This window comes from Lepidochelys olivacea, assembly GCF_965140295.1.
Source record: "Lepidochelys olivacea isolate rLepOli2 genome assembly, chromosome: 3".
In the NCBI taxonomy this organism is placed as follows: domain Eukaryota; kingdom Metazoa; phylum Chordata; order Testudines; family Cheloniidae; genus Lepidochelys; species Lepidochelys olivacea.
The window spans coordinates 62,597,387-62,614,700 of NC_140413.1; positions in this window are offsets into that span (position 1 = coordinate 62,597,387).

Below are 17,314 nucleotides of genomic sequence, written 5' to 3' on the forward strand. Positions count from 1 at the left end.
TCTAGATCTCTTCTGTTTGTTTTTAATCAGTTGATAGGGAAACAGAGCAGCCACTTTATGACATCATCACAAAGGGGATCCTGTGGCTAAGACCACTTGTGCATTTTAGGGCATTAAAGGAAAAATGCTGTTAGTCCTAGCAAGAGGTTAATATACCCTCGCTATGTTTAAAGAACTAAAATCAGGGGCAGTGAACAGTAGATTATCTCCAAAAATGATGCCAGGAAACATGGTAGAAAGAGGGCTTTTTTAAATGTAGTTAATTTAGGGTTAATGGAAGAGATTTAAGACTAGTATACATAGGCTGGAATTTTAGAGATAATGTTAATAAAACAGGATTTGAAAGCAGAGAAGGGATTTCCATGAGAAGCTCAGCTGATTGTAAACAGAGGAAAGAGGTCCTCACATATAGCAAAGGTATGAAGCTACATACCCTTCTTACCATATATAGCAGCAGAAAGATTCCAGACAAGTAGCTGTAACCTTCATCTGGGTGGGACGTTTGACAACCTTATTCAAAGGCAGCCTTCATTAGTGCCTTGACAGCACATATATATGCCACAGAAGGCTCACCTCAACTCTCAAACCCAGCTGGAGGCACCTGTTCTTCAGAGAGGTTAAGTGCTGATTATTGCATGCACATGTCTGAGTACTGTTCTGTGGAAGGGCATGGATAATGGATTCAGAGAGCACTGACCTGTCTCACTCTTGGCCATGCTTAGCAACTGGCCCAACTCCAGGGGCTAGAATCCGAGCCAGATTGGGCCAGTATTTCACACAAATGTAGGGCCACATCAGCTGTGAGCATATAGCTTTGTGTTTGAGTGTTAACCTACCTCATTAACCTCACAACCTCAAAGCTAGGTTGCTGGCTGAAAAGGAAGATGCTTAAAGCACTCTCCCTCGTGCAGACAGTGTTAGAGTAGCATCAGGCCAAGAACACTAAAGTTACAATAGCTCTAGGGTATCAGGTTGTTGTACTTATACACTAAGGGCCTTAGCAGAACCTCACTTTGGGTCACTGAGAAAAGCAAAGGGAGCCCAAATCTATTCTCAAATAAACCATATGGATCTTGCGAAAATAAATAAGGCCTCAATAGAGTGAACAAACTCTCCCACTCTGTCATGAGTGAGAAGCCTGCTGAGAACTGGTTCGGGAGGCGAGCTCATCTGCAAGTCAGAACCAATGAAAAGGAAGAGATCCTCTGTATGGGGAAGGATCAGCTCAAGGGGGAGGCCACAAAGATCATAATGAAGTGGCCAAATGAAAATAAGATAGTGATCTCATTGTTGAAAGGACACTTTGGGAAGTGGATAAACCAGGTGCATGTGAATAGTTCAGTCCCGGCTAGAGATGCCTCTAAGGGTATGCCTACACTGCAATTAGACACCCGGGGCTGGCCCATGCCAGCTGACTCAGGCTTGCCAGGCACGGGCAAAGGACTGTTTAATTGTGGTACAGACATACAGGTTTTGGCTGCAGCCCAAACACTGGGACCCTCCCGCCTTACAGGTTCTTAGAGCCTGGGCTCCAGCCTGAGCCCAAACATCTACACCACAATTAAACAGTGCAGTGAATCTCAGCCCGAGGAGCCTCAGTCAGTTGACATGGGCCGGCCATGAGTGTCTAACTGCAGTATAGATGTACCCTAAGCCCAGATCCTCAAAAGTATTTAGGCTTCTACCTCCCATTGAAGTCAATGAATCAAGGGAAGTAGGCACCTAAATACCATTGAGGATCCCGTGAGGATAGGAGTTTGCTAGTCTCATCCCAATCCAAACTGGAGGGATGGGAGGAAACAGATTTACAGCAATAAAGATTGTCTTTTATCACTTTGCTTTTGTGAGCTCAGAGGACCTGTCTGAGGAAGAGTGGGAAGAGAAGAAAAAGGTTTAGTGGCCATGTCACTCCTATACCCAGTCTGAGTGATTAAAAAACATGACAGTAATACAGACTCAGACAATGTGCCTCTGTCTACTGAGGGGCATGAATAAAAGGAGGCTTCTGATAGGCCAAAGTAAGGATGTGGGATGGAATCAGAGAGATAGGCTTCATTAGAGCAGAGCTCAAAGTATAGATATTTAGGTCAGAAGGGACCATTATGATCATCTAGTCTGACTTCCTGCACAATGCAGGCCACAGAATTTCACCCACCACTCCTAAAAAAGACCTCACACCTATATCTGTGCTATTGAAGTCCTCAAATTGTAGTTTGAAGACCTCAAGGAGCAGAGAATCCTCCAGCAAGTGACCCGTGCCCCATGCTACAGAGGAAGGCGAAAAACCTCCAGGGCCTTCCAATCTGCCCTGGAGGAAAATTCCTTCCCGACCCCAAATATGGCGATCAGCTAAACCCTGAGCATATGGGCAAGATTCATCAGCCAGATACTACAGAAAATTCTTTCCCGGGTAACTTGGATCTTACCTCATCTAAAAACCCATCACAGGCCATTGGGCCTATTTACCATGAATATTTAATTACCAAAACCATGTTATCCCATCATACCATCTCCTCCATAAACTTATCGAGTTTAATCTTAAAGCAAGATAGATCTTTTGCCCCCACTACTTCCCTTGGAAGGCTATTCCAAAACTTCACTCCTCTGATGGTTAGAAACCTTCGTCTAATTTCTAATCTAAATTTCCTAGTGGCCAGTTTATATCCATTTGTTCTTGTGTCCACATTGGTACTGAGTTTAAATAATTCCTCTCCCTCTCTGGTATTTATCCCTCTGATATATTTATAGAGAGCAATCATATCTCCCCTCAACCTTCTTTTAGTTAGGCTAAACAAGCCAAGCTCCCTGAGTCTCCTTTCATAAGACAAGTTTTCCATTCCTCGGATCATCCTAGTAGCCCTTCTCTGTACCTGTTCCAGTTTGAATTCATCCTTCTTAAACATGGGAGACCAGAACTGCACACAGTATTCCAGGTGAGGTCTCACCAGTGCCTTATATAACGGTACTAAAACCTCCTTATCCCTACTGGAAATACCTCTCCTGATGCATCCCAAGACGACATTAGCTTTTTTCACAGCCATATCACATTGGCAGCTCATAGTCATCCTATGATCAACCAATACTCCAAGGTCCTTTTCCTCCTCCGTTACTTCTAGTTGATGCGTCCCTAGCTTATAACTAAAATTCTTGTTATTAATCCCTAAATGCATGACCTTACACTTCTCACTATTAAATTTCATCCTATTCCTATTACTCCAGTTTACAAGGTCATCCAGATCCTCCTGTAGGGTATCCCTGTCCTTCTCTAAATTAGCAATACCTCCCAGCTTTGTATCATCTGCAAACTTTATTAGCACACTCCCACTTTTTGTGCCCAGGTCAGTAATAAAAAGATTAAATAAGATTGGTCCCAAAACTGATCCTTGAGGAACTCCACTGGTAACCTCCCTCCAACTTGACAGTTCACCTTTCAGTAGGACCCGTTGTAGTCTCCCCTTTAACCAATTCCCTATCCACCTTTCAATTTTCCTATTGATGCCCATCTTATCCAATTTAACTAATAATTCCCCATGTGGCACAGTATCAAACGCCTTACTAAAATCTAAGTAAATTAGATCCACTGCGTTTCCTTTATCTAAAAAATCTGTTACTCTCTCAAAGAAGGAGATCAGGTTGGTTTGGCACGATCTACCTTTTGTAAAACCATGTTGTATTTTGTCCCATTTACCATTGACTTCAATGTCCTTAACTACCTTCTCCTTCAAAATTTTTTCCAAGACCTTGCATACTACAGATGTCAAACTAACAGGCCTATAATTACTTGGATCACTTTTTTCCCCTTTCTTAAAAATAGGAACTATGTTAGCAATTCTCCAATCATACGGTACAACCCCTGAGTTTACAGATTCATTAAAAATTCTTGCTAATGGGCTTGCAATTTCTTGTGCCAATTCTTTTAATATTCTTGGATGAAGATTATCTGGGCCCCCCGATTTAGTCCCATTAAGCTGTTTGAGTTTCGCTTCTACCTCAGATATGGTGATGTCTACCTCCATATCCTCATTCCCATTTATCATGCTACCATTATCCCTAAGATCCTCTTTAGTCTTATTAAAGACTGAGGCAAAGTATTTGTTTAGATATTGGGCCATGCCTAGATTATCCTTGACCTCCACTCCATCCTCAGTTTTTAGCGGTCCCACTTCTTCTTTCTTTGTTTTCTTCCTATTTATATGACTATAGAACCTTTTACTATTGGTTTTAATTCCCTTTGCAAGGTCCAACTCTACTTGACTTTTAGCCTGTCTCACTTTATCCCTACATATTCTGACCTCAATAAGGTAGCTTTCCTTACTGATCCCTCCCTTCTTCCACTCCCTATATGCTTTCTGCTTTTTCTTAATTACCTCTCTAAGATGCTTGCTCATCCAGCTTGGTCTACAACTCCTGCCTATGAATTTTTTCCCCTTTCTTGGGATGCAGGCTTCCGATAGCTTCTGCAGCTTTAATTTAAAATAATCCCAGGCCTCCTCTACCTTTAAACCCATAAATTCTTCAGTCCAATCCACTTCCCTAACTAATTTCCTTAACTTTTGAAAGTCAGCCCTTTTGAAATCAAAAACCCTAGTTGCAGATTTATTTTTGTTAATCCTTCCATTCAATTTGAACTGAATTAGCTCATGATCACTTGAGCCAAGATTATCCCCTACAACCATTTCCTCTATGAGGTCCTCATTACTCACCAAGACCAAATCTAAAATGGCATCCCCTCTAGTCAGTTCAGCAACTACTTGCTGAAGGAATCCATCAGCTATCGCATCTAGGAAAATCTGAGCCCTATTATTATTACTAGCACTCGTCCTCCAGTCTATATCTGGGAAGTTAAAGTCTCCCATGATCACACAGTTTCCATTAGTATTTACTTTATTAAAAACATTAAAAAGGGCTCTATCCATATCCAAATTAGATCCCGGCGGTCTATAGCACACCCCAAGCACTATCCCAGGGGAGGCTCTAATAGTTTTCTTCCCCAATTTAATTGTTGCCCAGACAGACTCAGTCATATCCATTTCATCGCTTCTTATTTCTTTACATTCTATCTCATCATTGATATACAGTGCTACTCCACCACCTTTACCTTTATTTCGGTCTTTCCTAAACAGCACATACCCTTCAATACCTGTAGCCCAGTCATGACTACTATTCCACCAGGTCTCTGTTATACCTATAATATCTGGTTTCACTTCCTGCACCAGTAACTCTAGTTCCTCCATTTTGTTACCTAGGCTCCTTGCATTAGTGTACAAACATCTTAATTTTTGCTGTTTGGCCTCACTCACATTCTGTACCCTATTAGGCACGGTTATTTTACTACCAGTATAACCTATTAGACTTGTATCTACACTGCCCTTCCTCCTACCTACAGCTGTATCCACTCTTACTTCATTTTCTTTCCACTCTATGCTAAATTCTGGCGTGGAGATTACCTGGACATCTCCCAACCATCTCCCCCGAATTCCTAGTTTAAAGCTCTCTTAATCAGTTGTGCCAGCCTCCATCCTAGAAGTCTATTTCCTTCCCTACTCAGATGAAGTCCATCCCGAGAGAACTAACCTACACTGCCCAGCTCAGGCATGTGCTTCCAACTAGGCAGGCAGAGGAGTAAGTGAGGAAAAGCCTGACCCCACCCTGAGGACACACACAAATTTAGGTGTGGGAGAATGTTTCCTGTTGATCTTCACATAATGAACTGTACCATATCCCTAGGGAGAGGGAAGGTTCATTGTATAATAGGTGCCAGGAATAGGTTACAGCTCCTGAATGGGCCACTACTGGAACCATTGCCTTAAAATATCATCAGAGGCATTATACACGCTTCAAAATTCCATGGCTGTCACATCATACCAGAATCTTCTGATCCTCAGCTGCACAGCTCCCTCAACAAGTTACTTGGGATCTAATATAGACCTATAGATCCAGACTTTGAGAGATTTCAAACAGATTCCCTGAGAATAGATATGAACTAGTTGACCACATGGTAAGTTATGACGCAGGACTATGAAAGTAACCAACAGAAATTATGGTGAAAGCTTCAAATGGCTGCGATAGATACCTACATTTTCAAATGATTGTCCAAACCTCGTCTTTTTTTTTTTTTTAAAGGAAAAGTTAGAACTCTCCTGAAAACAGGCTTCCATACAATTTCTGGACAGCCAGCAATAGCATGGGAACAATGTTTGAGCACTTCCTCAACAACAAATAACATGAGTTAATTTATAACTAAATCTTTTCAAAGCATGAAGGTTCAGGTTGGTTCTTGTTTTGTCTGAACTCTCTCTGAGCCCTACCCTTAAGGTTAAGAAAAAGGGAGGAATTATAGAGGAAGAGTTTATGTGGAAATGCCATATCAGATGCTGTTGAACCCTCACCCTCACCCTCTCTCAGTTCCTAGAGGATCCTCTCTCCATCCAGCAACAAGGATGTGGTCTCACTCTTTTAGACCTTTCTGCACAGATTAACGTGCCCAGTGGTCCTTAAACAAAAGGAACAAAACATACCCAGGATTCAGTGCAGAAATGTGTGCTCACATTTTTTGTACACTCTCAGGATCACACAGAATCAGAGAAGATTAGGGTTGGAAGAGATCTCAGGAGGTCATCTATTACAACCCCCTACTCAAAGCAGGACCAACCCCAACTAAATCATCCCAGCCAGGGCTTTGTCAAGCTGAACCTTAAAAACCCCTAAGGATGGAGATTCCACCACTTCCTTAGGTAACCACCCTCCTAGTAAAATAGTGTTTCCTAATATTCAATCTAGACCTCCCCCACTGCAACTTGAGACAATTGCTCCTTGTTCTGCTATTTGCCACCATTGATAACAGCCTAGCTCCATCCTCTTTGGAACCTCCCTTTAGGTAGTTGAAGGTTGCTATCAAATCCCCCCTTCACTCTTCTCTTCTGCAGACTAAATAACCCCCGCTCCCTCAGCCTCTCCTCGTAAGTCATGTGCCCCAGCCCCCTAATCATTTTTGTTGCCCTTCACTGGACTCTCTCCAATTTGTTCACATCCTTTCTGTAGTGGGAGGGCTAAAAACTGGACGCAATACTCCAGATGTGGCCTTGCTAGTGCTGAATAGAGGGGAATAATCACTTCCCTCGATCTGCCGGCAATGCTCCAACTAATGCAGTCCAATATGCCATTAGCTTCCTTGGCAACAAGGGCACACTGTTGACTCATATCTAGCTTCTCGTCCACTGTAATCTCCAGGTCCTTTTCTGCAGAACTACCGCTCAGCCAGTCAGTTCCCAGCCTGTAGCAGTGCATGGGATTCTTCTGTCCTAAGTGAAGGACTCTGCACTTGTCCTTGAACCTCATCATTCTTTTGGCCCAATCCGCCAATTTGTATAGGTCACTCTGGACCCTATCCCTACCCTCCAGCGTATCTACCTCTCCCCACAGCTTAGTGTCATCCGCAAACTTGCTGATGGTGCAATCCATCCCTTCAGCCAGATCATTAATGAAGATGTTGAACAAAACCAGCCCCAGGACCAGCCCCTGGGGCACTCCATTTGATACTGTCTGCCAACTAGACATCGAGTCGTTGATCACTACCTGTTGAGCCCAACGATCTAGCCAGCTTTCTATCCACCTTACAGTCCATTCATCCAATCCATGCTTCTTTAGCTTGCTGGCAAGAATACTGTGGGAGACCATATCAAAAGCTTTGCTAAAGCTTTTGATACACATAATTCATCAGGCTGTTCTGTCCTCAGTGTATTGCAGGCTCTCTGCTGTAGTTTGGCAGCCACATGCCTTTACTGGCACAAAACATCTTTTGATTTGTAGCTTGAGTTATGGATGACTTTCTATTCAGTGAGGACCCTGAAGGAATACTGGCTGCTTAGAAAGCTGCATCAACAGCCATTTCTTTTCAAATGACTGGAGGTGGAATACCTCTCATTAGGGTACGTTTAACAGCCCCTCTTTTGGACACACTTGATATGTCTGAGCACAGCTTTGGTATAGCCATCTGAAACAGACTCTGCTCATAGTTGGGAATTGGGGATCACTGGTAACTGAGGCAGAGTCAGAATTTGGTTTTCTGAAGTGCCTTTTGTCAGTGAATTAGCTATCAAGAGAACATTTTGGCAGGCAGCAGCCCATGTGTGCTAAGTAATGGTTATCAGGAAGAAATTAAAATTGGTTGCACATAAGCAGGAGTGGTGGACAGGAAATTGGGACTATCCCTTGATTTGTCCAGAGGACCATGGCATCTTCCCCTTAGTTAACAAACATTGGGTGGGCAGAAATGAACTGTGCTTTAATATCTCAATTAGTAGCTGTGGCTAAATGCTCTTGGCAAAGGAGCTACACTCCAACTGGAAGAGAAATCCCAAGGATTAAAAATAAATGCTCTCACCCACTGCCAAGTACAGGAGCATAATCCAGTGGTGGGGGTAGGAGTAATAATACTTCTATCTTCCTTGACTGCAACAATGAGTTTGTTTATACCCTGAACCCACAACCAATTCACACCTCTCTCAGATAATTAACACTTCTTACTTATTTGGCCAGGACCCAGTCACATCCACCTCCCAAGCTTGATAGTCAAACTTGGACTAAGAGAGGTAAGGGGAATTTGTCCCATCTGCAAATCAGTTCATTTTTTTTTTCATATTACATAGACCTGAAGGATTTGTAAAGTAATTAATAGGAAAAACTTTGGATTAGAAATGTCAGGAGAAGTTAGTTTGTGAATGTGAGGAATTCTAGGAGAGTTCCTATGTATGCACACATTTTTACTCATAGGTCCTGTTAGTTAGCAGCTATAAGTTTGATAAATTTCATTTTGAAATATTTTCGAATTGTCATAAAAATTTAAGGACAATCACAATCAATTTGTTAGCTACTTAGAGCTGTGACCACATTTTCATGTATGTTTTGAGCACGCTGGCAGTCATCAATAGTAAATAATTGAGATGGCACAAACCAGAACACTGTGGCCTAGCACACTGAACTTTGAAGATTTCAGATCCAGATCTGTATTTGAACTCAGCAGCTCAGCCCAATTGCTAGTAACAATTCTAACAAATCATTTTACTTTGTGTGACTTAGCAGCTACAGAGGCTTGAACCAGGCCACAATCAACCTGGGAGGGTACAAGTACTGAAATAATAGGGGATGTTACAGGTTAGGGTTGAAGTGTATTTGAGAGTTATATGTGGGCCTAGAAATAGATTAGAGGGAAGTGCATTGAAAGAGCTGTGTAAGGCCAGGGGACTGGAATATCATGAGGTTTTGCATGTCATGAGTGAGGTGCATTACTTGGCTGCGTGAGGGCTCAAATCTAAAGTAGCGGGGTGATTCAGATTAGGACTGAGGTTCATTGGAAGATTTCCAAAGTGATGAAGAGAGAGAAGGAGAAGAAGAATCTGAAAAGAGAAAAGGATGGGATACTGGAAATACACCAAGTAAATGGTGACTCTTTTAAAGGTATGGACAAATTCAACTGGAGTTTATCTCCTAACATAAATATTTACATATACCAGAAGCAAAATGTGGCAACATAAATGCGTTGGAAAGAACTTCAGTCCTCAGAAAAGTGTACAGAATACTACCCAGTATCCCTCCTCAGCACAGGCTTAACCACATCAGCTAAACTCTGCCACAGCAACTGGAGAGACTGGCAGTAGAGAGAACTAACTTATTTCTATGTTTGATAGTGGGAAGGCTGGTGCTTTGGTGAATCAGGAGGGGGAGGATTTTCCCCGAGTACAGTGCAGGGAGGAAAAAGGCAACAGACACAGGTGTGGGTGAACAAGATACACTGGCCATCACAGGTGGAGTAGCAGGCTGAGACAAGAGAAGATCACTTTTATTAATAATGATATTATACATAAGCCCCAGTATAAGCAGTCAGGGCTCTGCACTAACTGTTAATATTTAATAATTGTAATAAACAATGACAATAAAAACACCTAAAAAAAATTAGAACAAGCAGAAACCAAGTTGGATTAATCAGGGGCCGGCGTGGCATTGATAACAGTAGGTGCTCACTCAATCTACTCCCTCTGCCATGTCTGATGCTGAATCAACTAAATCTTACCTATGAAGGCTGAAATGTGTTTGAATGGTTGCAGGGCAAGGATTTTGTGTTTTGGGTAGGGAAAGTCAGCTTTAAAAATAAAATTATGAATATTCCAGAGTTTGTAGTGGTCGCAGTAACAGGAAAACAGTGTCAAAGCATTGAATCAGAGTGGATCACAGCCCACTGATGGTTAATGCCAGCATTTCAAAAGAAAGACATCAGGAGTCTTAGGCAACAGTCACAGGACTGACTGTCATTTACAGTTCTGTGTATTAGCAACACACATCAGTGGCTGACAAAATGTGTAGCAAGGACAGGGAACAGACTGTCCTTTAGAGCCTGTGACATATTGGAATGGAGTTGCCTGGGGACTGCAGCGGGTGAAGTGTCACTATATTTTGGACAAACCTTCCAGCAAGAGAAGAGACCGGAGCATGACTGCACCTAGTAAAGAAAAGTTTGCTCCTCATCCTTCTGAAGGCCTCTCTCAGTCTCGTCAGCAATGAAGTGATAAGCCTGGGCTAGGCCTCTGCTCAGCGCTGCCCTTGCCTACAGCCCTCCCTCTTCTCCTTTGTGCTGTGGCTATAAGTCCCGTTCCTAGGATTTCCTCTCCTTAGTGCTGGGTCCCCTACCTGTAGCTCAGGAATATAACATTTCTGCTATTAACACAGAGCCAGTCTGGGGACTAGCCCAAGGCTCAGCAGGAACCTGGAAGCAAGTTTAATTCACATCTGACCTTGGCATCTCCTTTGCTGGGCTTGGTTCTCTACAGGAGGCATGGGCTCCCGCTGCTCTCCTGACGAAGCACCACAGGCAATGAACATGTCAGGTAAGCATTCAGTATGGGTATGGTGTCAGTGGCCAAAGCGTGCCCTGTTCCAGGCCCCACTCCCACCAGCCCTATCCCTTCTCCCATGAGAAAGTGCTAAGAGCCTCTGAGCAACGTGTTTTACTAAGTGGATCTGAAACAGACTGAATGACTACATTTCAGCTTCGAGGCCTTAATTGTCCAGTTGAACTGATTTTCTTCTATTGTGACTTGTCTTCAGCTGGAATTACCTTAATTCTGAGGTGTCTTTATAGAATGATATTCATTTAGTTTCTTCCACTCAAGAATCTCCGAGTGCTTAACAAATATTAACAAGCTAACCAACACTTCTGTGCAATAGGTCAGTGTCATCACCACTTCAACAGATGGAGAAACTGGGGTACAGAGACATTTGTCCAAGATCACACAGCAGGTCAGCATCAGAACTAACACTGTAACTCACCTCTCCTAATCCTATGCCAAATGCCTTAGAGCACAGCTCTACTTCTCTTCTGGATACGTTGTCGGAGCAGCTAAGCACCCCCAACTCCCAGCGAGGTCCCTCGGAGCTAGAAATGCTCAGCATGAGTGAAGAAATCAGGCCCTGTATGTTAAAATAAGGTGTTCAGTTTACCAACAGGCCAGTCTCAAACTCGTGATTATCTAGAAGTTAAGAATCACATTACTGCCAACCCCAGGTATTCAAAAATCACGAGACAGGACCCACAAAAATCACAAGATTGCTTTAAAAACACATGAGGATTCAAAAAATATATATTTGGGGGGTTTTATTTGCCATCTTAGTTTTGAGCCTTTAGAGATTTTACATTTTCAAGCTTTTCTCTACTTCCATGAGTACCTAAAACCTTACTTTTTAAAATTAAAGCAGAGAGTTTTATGTAATCCCATGACTGGAGGGGTTGAAGCTTTAAGACAAACTACAAACATTGTGAGACTTGGTAACACTGAGATTGTCTCAAATTTGCAACTTCTTGAGGTTCAGGGTAATACAAATGTAAACATTTATACCTTAAAATACTATTAAACCAATTTTCTTCAAACTTGGCTTTTTTAACTGAGACTTTAAAATCAAGCCAAGTTAACTTTCTGTATGCAAGGCTCTAGAAAAAATGCCATTTGGTATCTTAATACATTGCATTATTGAGAATGTAAGCTTTTAGAGACAGGGATCTAAAGGGAACATCCAGACCATACACCAGTGTGAGAAAAGCCTGTGCTGTACTCATGGAATCAAAGCCTATTGATACCCCCATGCCAAATTGTAGATCTAGTTAGATAAATTTGAGTGGTGAAAACCTCCGCCAGCAGACATGAGGAAGCAAGGGCGGGGCATGGGATAATTGATGGTTTGGTTTGGTAGGAGTCAGCGTTCTCCCACCTTCCCAGTTGGGAGCTTCCACTAGGCCTCTTCCCCTTCTAGCTGTGGTTTCTCCCTCCCAGGGCTTCCTCTTGGTTGCTTCATGCTGCATCCCTATCCCCTAGCCCTCCACTAGGCTGTGCCCATCTCTATCTTCCTTCCCTACCTGTCTCATATCCTCTTTGCCTGTCCCTGCTCATCCTGTCCTAACTCTATGTGGCATGGATTTTTCAAAAGAAAATAATAGAACATGCCATTTTAATTACAAACAAGCGGTTCTACTAGGTGGGGTGTGGGGCGCAGATGTGCTGAACTATCCCTCCCTGCATGGAGTATTGGATCTAGTAAGACAACGTTACAGTCAGTAAAATATGTGTTTAAAATATAAGTCCAGATTATCAGGGCTTTGTCTATGCAGTTGCACATAGGAAAATGCATGAGCAACCACGATGAACGTGAAGTAAGTGACAGACATCTAACTGGACTTTTTCTTGGGCATTATTTTATCAGCCATCAGTCGCAATAACTGTATGGACAAATTAGGTTAATAAATGGGCAGGGCACACAATTTTGTGCACTCTCTTCTGAAAACTTGGTCCATGTTTCTTACAGACAGAATACTGTGCATAGCTACAGTAATATAATAGTTACATCACCACATGAAAAGAATAAAATTTAAAAAATGAAAAAAATAGATTAAGGGACTCAAAAAGAGGCTCTACTCACTTTTGAAAACAATATTGCTTTGCCCATTCTCCTGCCAAAACAGCTCTTTTAGAAAGACAGAGTGACGTTAAATGTTCTTAATCTTGGTGTGCAGGGGAACAAGAGGTTGGGATAGTTCAGATTCAAAGTGTTGGGTGCATGTTAATCTTGCAGGCAGGACTAGACCTCTCACAAGATTTCCACTGGGCCTGTCCAGCACTTGGAAATACAGCAGCATGTAGAAGTGAAAAGAAAAATTCAGTGTTTTCAGATCTCAGAGATGGTTGAGCTCAGGCTCAGTGTGAATTTTGAACAAGGGCTCAGGATAAGGGAAGCTTTTTAATGCATCTTAACCATTTTGCTCATATCTAATTTGGAGGCAAACCCAAGGCCACTGAGGGAAACACTATTGCCTAGGGAGGTTGCCGAATCTCCATCATTGGAGATTTTTAAGAGCAGGTTAAATAAACACCTGTGAGGGATGGTCTAGATAATACTCAGTCCTGCCATGAGTGCAGGGAACTGGATTAGATGACCTCTCGAGGTCCCTTCCAGTCGATTCGATTTGGGCCCAGACAGAGAACATCCATGCAGAAGGACTTTGCACAAGTTCCATGGCAGCCCTCTGTGCATGGGGGAGTAGTGTGATCAGCAGTGGTGCAACACTAAAAAAAAAAAAAGGGCAGGAGTTGAGGGGAGAGAGACGGCAAGAGAACAGATCCCCTTATTTCCACCCCTCCCCCGTAGTTGTATTCATAGTGCACAGGTTCGGGAAGTGATAGGGGTTGTCCAGTGTGTCTATGCACTGTACGGAGTCACTAGCCCAGCAGGTAGCGTGGAAGAACCTGTAATTCCCCCATATTTTGTAGTGGAAATGAGGGCCCAGGTGCACAACACTTCTACAGGTGGAAGTTGAGCCTTCTAATCCTGTTGAACTCTTTTATCTGAGTGCACAGCCCAGTGATGTGACCTGTCCACTTTTTCTGAAGGTTTGGCCCTTGGAGCATGTGATGGGAAAGATTGTCATTGCAACAAATCCCCAAGAAATCATATACAGGGTAAGAGGTATGGGAAGTACCTGCATACAATATAGAATGCACATTAGCCCAAAGCACTGTAAGCTTTTTGACACAACATAAAATAAATACATTTAAAATGGCAAAATGTGGATAGTAAACCTTACAGCATGATCAAATGGTTAAAGAGTTTTCAAGGAAATCAATGGTGCCCTCTAAAGGAAACTAGTATGTTATATAGGACACTTGACAGCTATTGTTCCTACTGCCAAGATACTGTACAGCCCATAAACTAATACTGAAAAAGAGACTCCATTATGGAAAATTATTCCAGATTGTTCTGTCTAAAATTAGCATCCTCAAAAGAACCTGATCTATGGAAACTCATTTAGATAAGCAGTTAGTTTGTAAAATAGAGACTATTTACTCTTCATCCAAATTTGAGAAAGAATATCCGAGATCTACATTGGCTTTGTCAAACGATTATTGGTTAGGTAATAAAATATTCCTACCCCAAGCTACACATCATTTTTGTCACGAAAGATCATTTCAATACTTAATTATAAAATAGGAAAACTGCAATACTATCAACCTAAAGGACTACATGCATAAATTAGGGTTGCATTGTTAGGCTCTGACTTTGTATGACATCTTTCATAAGACTGTATCCCAGAGTTAGATAATACATAACTGTATGAGGTATAAATAGATTGGCGTATTATAATATATCAGCCACAAAAAGAATAATGGATGAATGAATACATACTAATCTAATAATTTATTTCTAACTATTTTGTCTCTTTTGTCTCAAAAGGAACAGTTCTGACATAACAAAAGGCTGCAGTTACTTCACAATGCATTAATAGACTTCAGCATATTTTCTTTTGAGAAATGTCACTTAAGGTATCATAGACTCCAACCATACAGTTTGTTTTTCAACAGAACTCCCCATTAACTTCAGTTGGAGTTCTGCTTGAAAAATTGATAGAATGATCTACCCTTACATTAACAAGTTTTAAAAGTACTCCTATATACTTAAGAGCCTGTTCCCCAGAGGTGTGAGCTGTCATTGATTCTATTCCCCAAATGGCAGACACTAGGCCAAATCCTTGAAATACACTGTTTATCACAAAAGTAGGTGCACATTTACCCCACCAAAGCAGAACTAATGAGCATGTATATTCATTTTAGCAGTAGTCTTACAAATAGCTCTGCTATCCATACAGATTATTCTTCTCCTAATCTCCATAGGAGCTGTCATAAATGTAAAGGGAAGGGTAAACCCCTTTAAAATCCCTCCTGGCCAGAGGAAAAATCCTCTCACCTGTAAAGGGTTAAGAAGCTAAAGGTAACCTCGCTGGCACCTGACCAAAATGACCAATGAGGAGACAAGATACTTTCAAAAGCTGGGAGGAGGGAGAAAAACAAAGGGTCTGTGTCTGTCAGTATGCTGTTTTTGCCGGGGATAGAACAGGAATGGAGTCTTAGAACTTTTAGTAAGTAATCTAGCTAGGTATGCGTTAGATTATGATTTCTTTAAATGGCTGAGAAAAGAATTGTGCTGAATAGAATGACTATTTCTGTCTGTGTGTCTTTTTTGTAACGTAAGGTTTTGCTTAGAGGGATTCTCTATGTTTTGAATCTAATTACCCTGTAAGGTACCTACCATCCTGATTTTACAGGGGTGATTCCTTTACTCCTATTTACTTCTATTTCTATTAAAAGTCTTCTTGTAAGAAAACTGAATGCTTTTTCATTGTTCTCAGATCTAAGGGTTTGGGTCTGTGGTCACCTATGCAAATTGGTGAGGATTTTTACCAAACCTTTCCCAGGAAGTGGGGTGAAAGGGTTGGGAGGATTTTGGGGGGAAAGACGTGTCCAAACTACTTTTTTCCAGTAAACCCAGTTAGAGTTTGGTAGTGGCAGTGGTTATTCCAAGGACAAAGGATAAAATTAATTTGTACCTTGGGGAAGTTTTAACCTAAGCTGGTAAAAGTAAGCTTAGTAGGTTTTCATGCAGGTCCCCACATCTGTACCCTAGAGTTCAGAGTGGGGGAGGAACCTTGACAGGAGCTCTGGTGGGTGCTGCTCAGCCCAATTATTTTGGTATAGAGGGCCCAATGGGGAGTTTTACCACTGACTTAGATGGGGCTTGCATCAGGTCTAGATTTTGATGTCCAATTTATGTACTGACATTTGGAAATATGGATTTCTGAAAGAGACAGAACAGTTAAAAAAAAGCAAAAAGAACTTTAACACTTACAAAAGTTTATAAAATTTAAAACACTTTAACTAAAAGGTGTATTTTAATGTTGTTTTAGTAAATTATACCCTTTTGATATTTCCCTGACTGCCAGTATAGTGTCATCAAGATGACATGTTTTATCAGTTAAAGTGTCATAGTGCTCAAAGCAAGGTTAGATCCTGTGCCAGTGTAACTAGATGTGGTTTATCAATCTGAACAAATTAAAAGGAGACATGGCTTTTAGAAAGTAGTGGTTAGAAATAGTAAGGCATTCTTAAGGAGCTATGTAATATCAATTTTAATATGAAATCTCTACCTGCAAAAAATTGGGATGAAATATGTGGGATGTATTTTATAATTACAGTACTTATTTTCTGCTAAAAAGAGTCTGGTTTGCTTTAAGTACTGATAAATGCACACTGTTTTCATGAATGCTTTTTCTTAAGAAGCTTCTCTCCTCTAGAGGCAATACTGCAAATTGCAGTGTATTATGGGATTTAAGATTGGTTGAATTAATTCCCCACAAGGATGTCGGATATATTTGTACAGGAAAGCATGTTGTCCAGTGGATGGAACTCTGGACTAGGAATCAGGAGGTTTCTATTCCCACATCTCTCATGATGAGGAGGAAAGCCACTGCACCGCTCTGTGCTTCAAAATAGCTTTCGGTAAAATGGGGAGATCGTTTACCAAGCACTTGGAGATGAAACAGGCTCTATAAAACCTAAGTATTATTATTTATTTAAAGTTGTGGTGACCTTTGGGACAGATTATTTAGGTATGTAAAATGTCCCCAGGATACAATCATCAAAACAGCAAAATTAGAAGCCACCAAAGTGACAATTGTCAGTCAAAAAAAAACCAAAACAAAACTTCTCCACAAGGGCCTAAACCTGAAGTCCTGGAAGTTAGACCCATCCCTACTCAGCCAATTTAATATCAGTTGTGCACTCATTTAAGTCATTTGAGAGTTTGGATCCTGGCAGTTGTTATATGGTGATAGGAAGCTCAGACACTCACCAATCCAGACACAATTTCTGCACGCTCAGAACTAACAATTAGCTGGTCTCTAATGAAGAACAGCAACTGTTATATGTCCTTGTGTAAAATT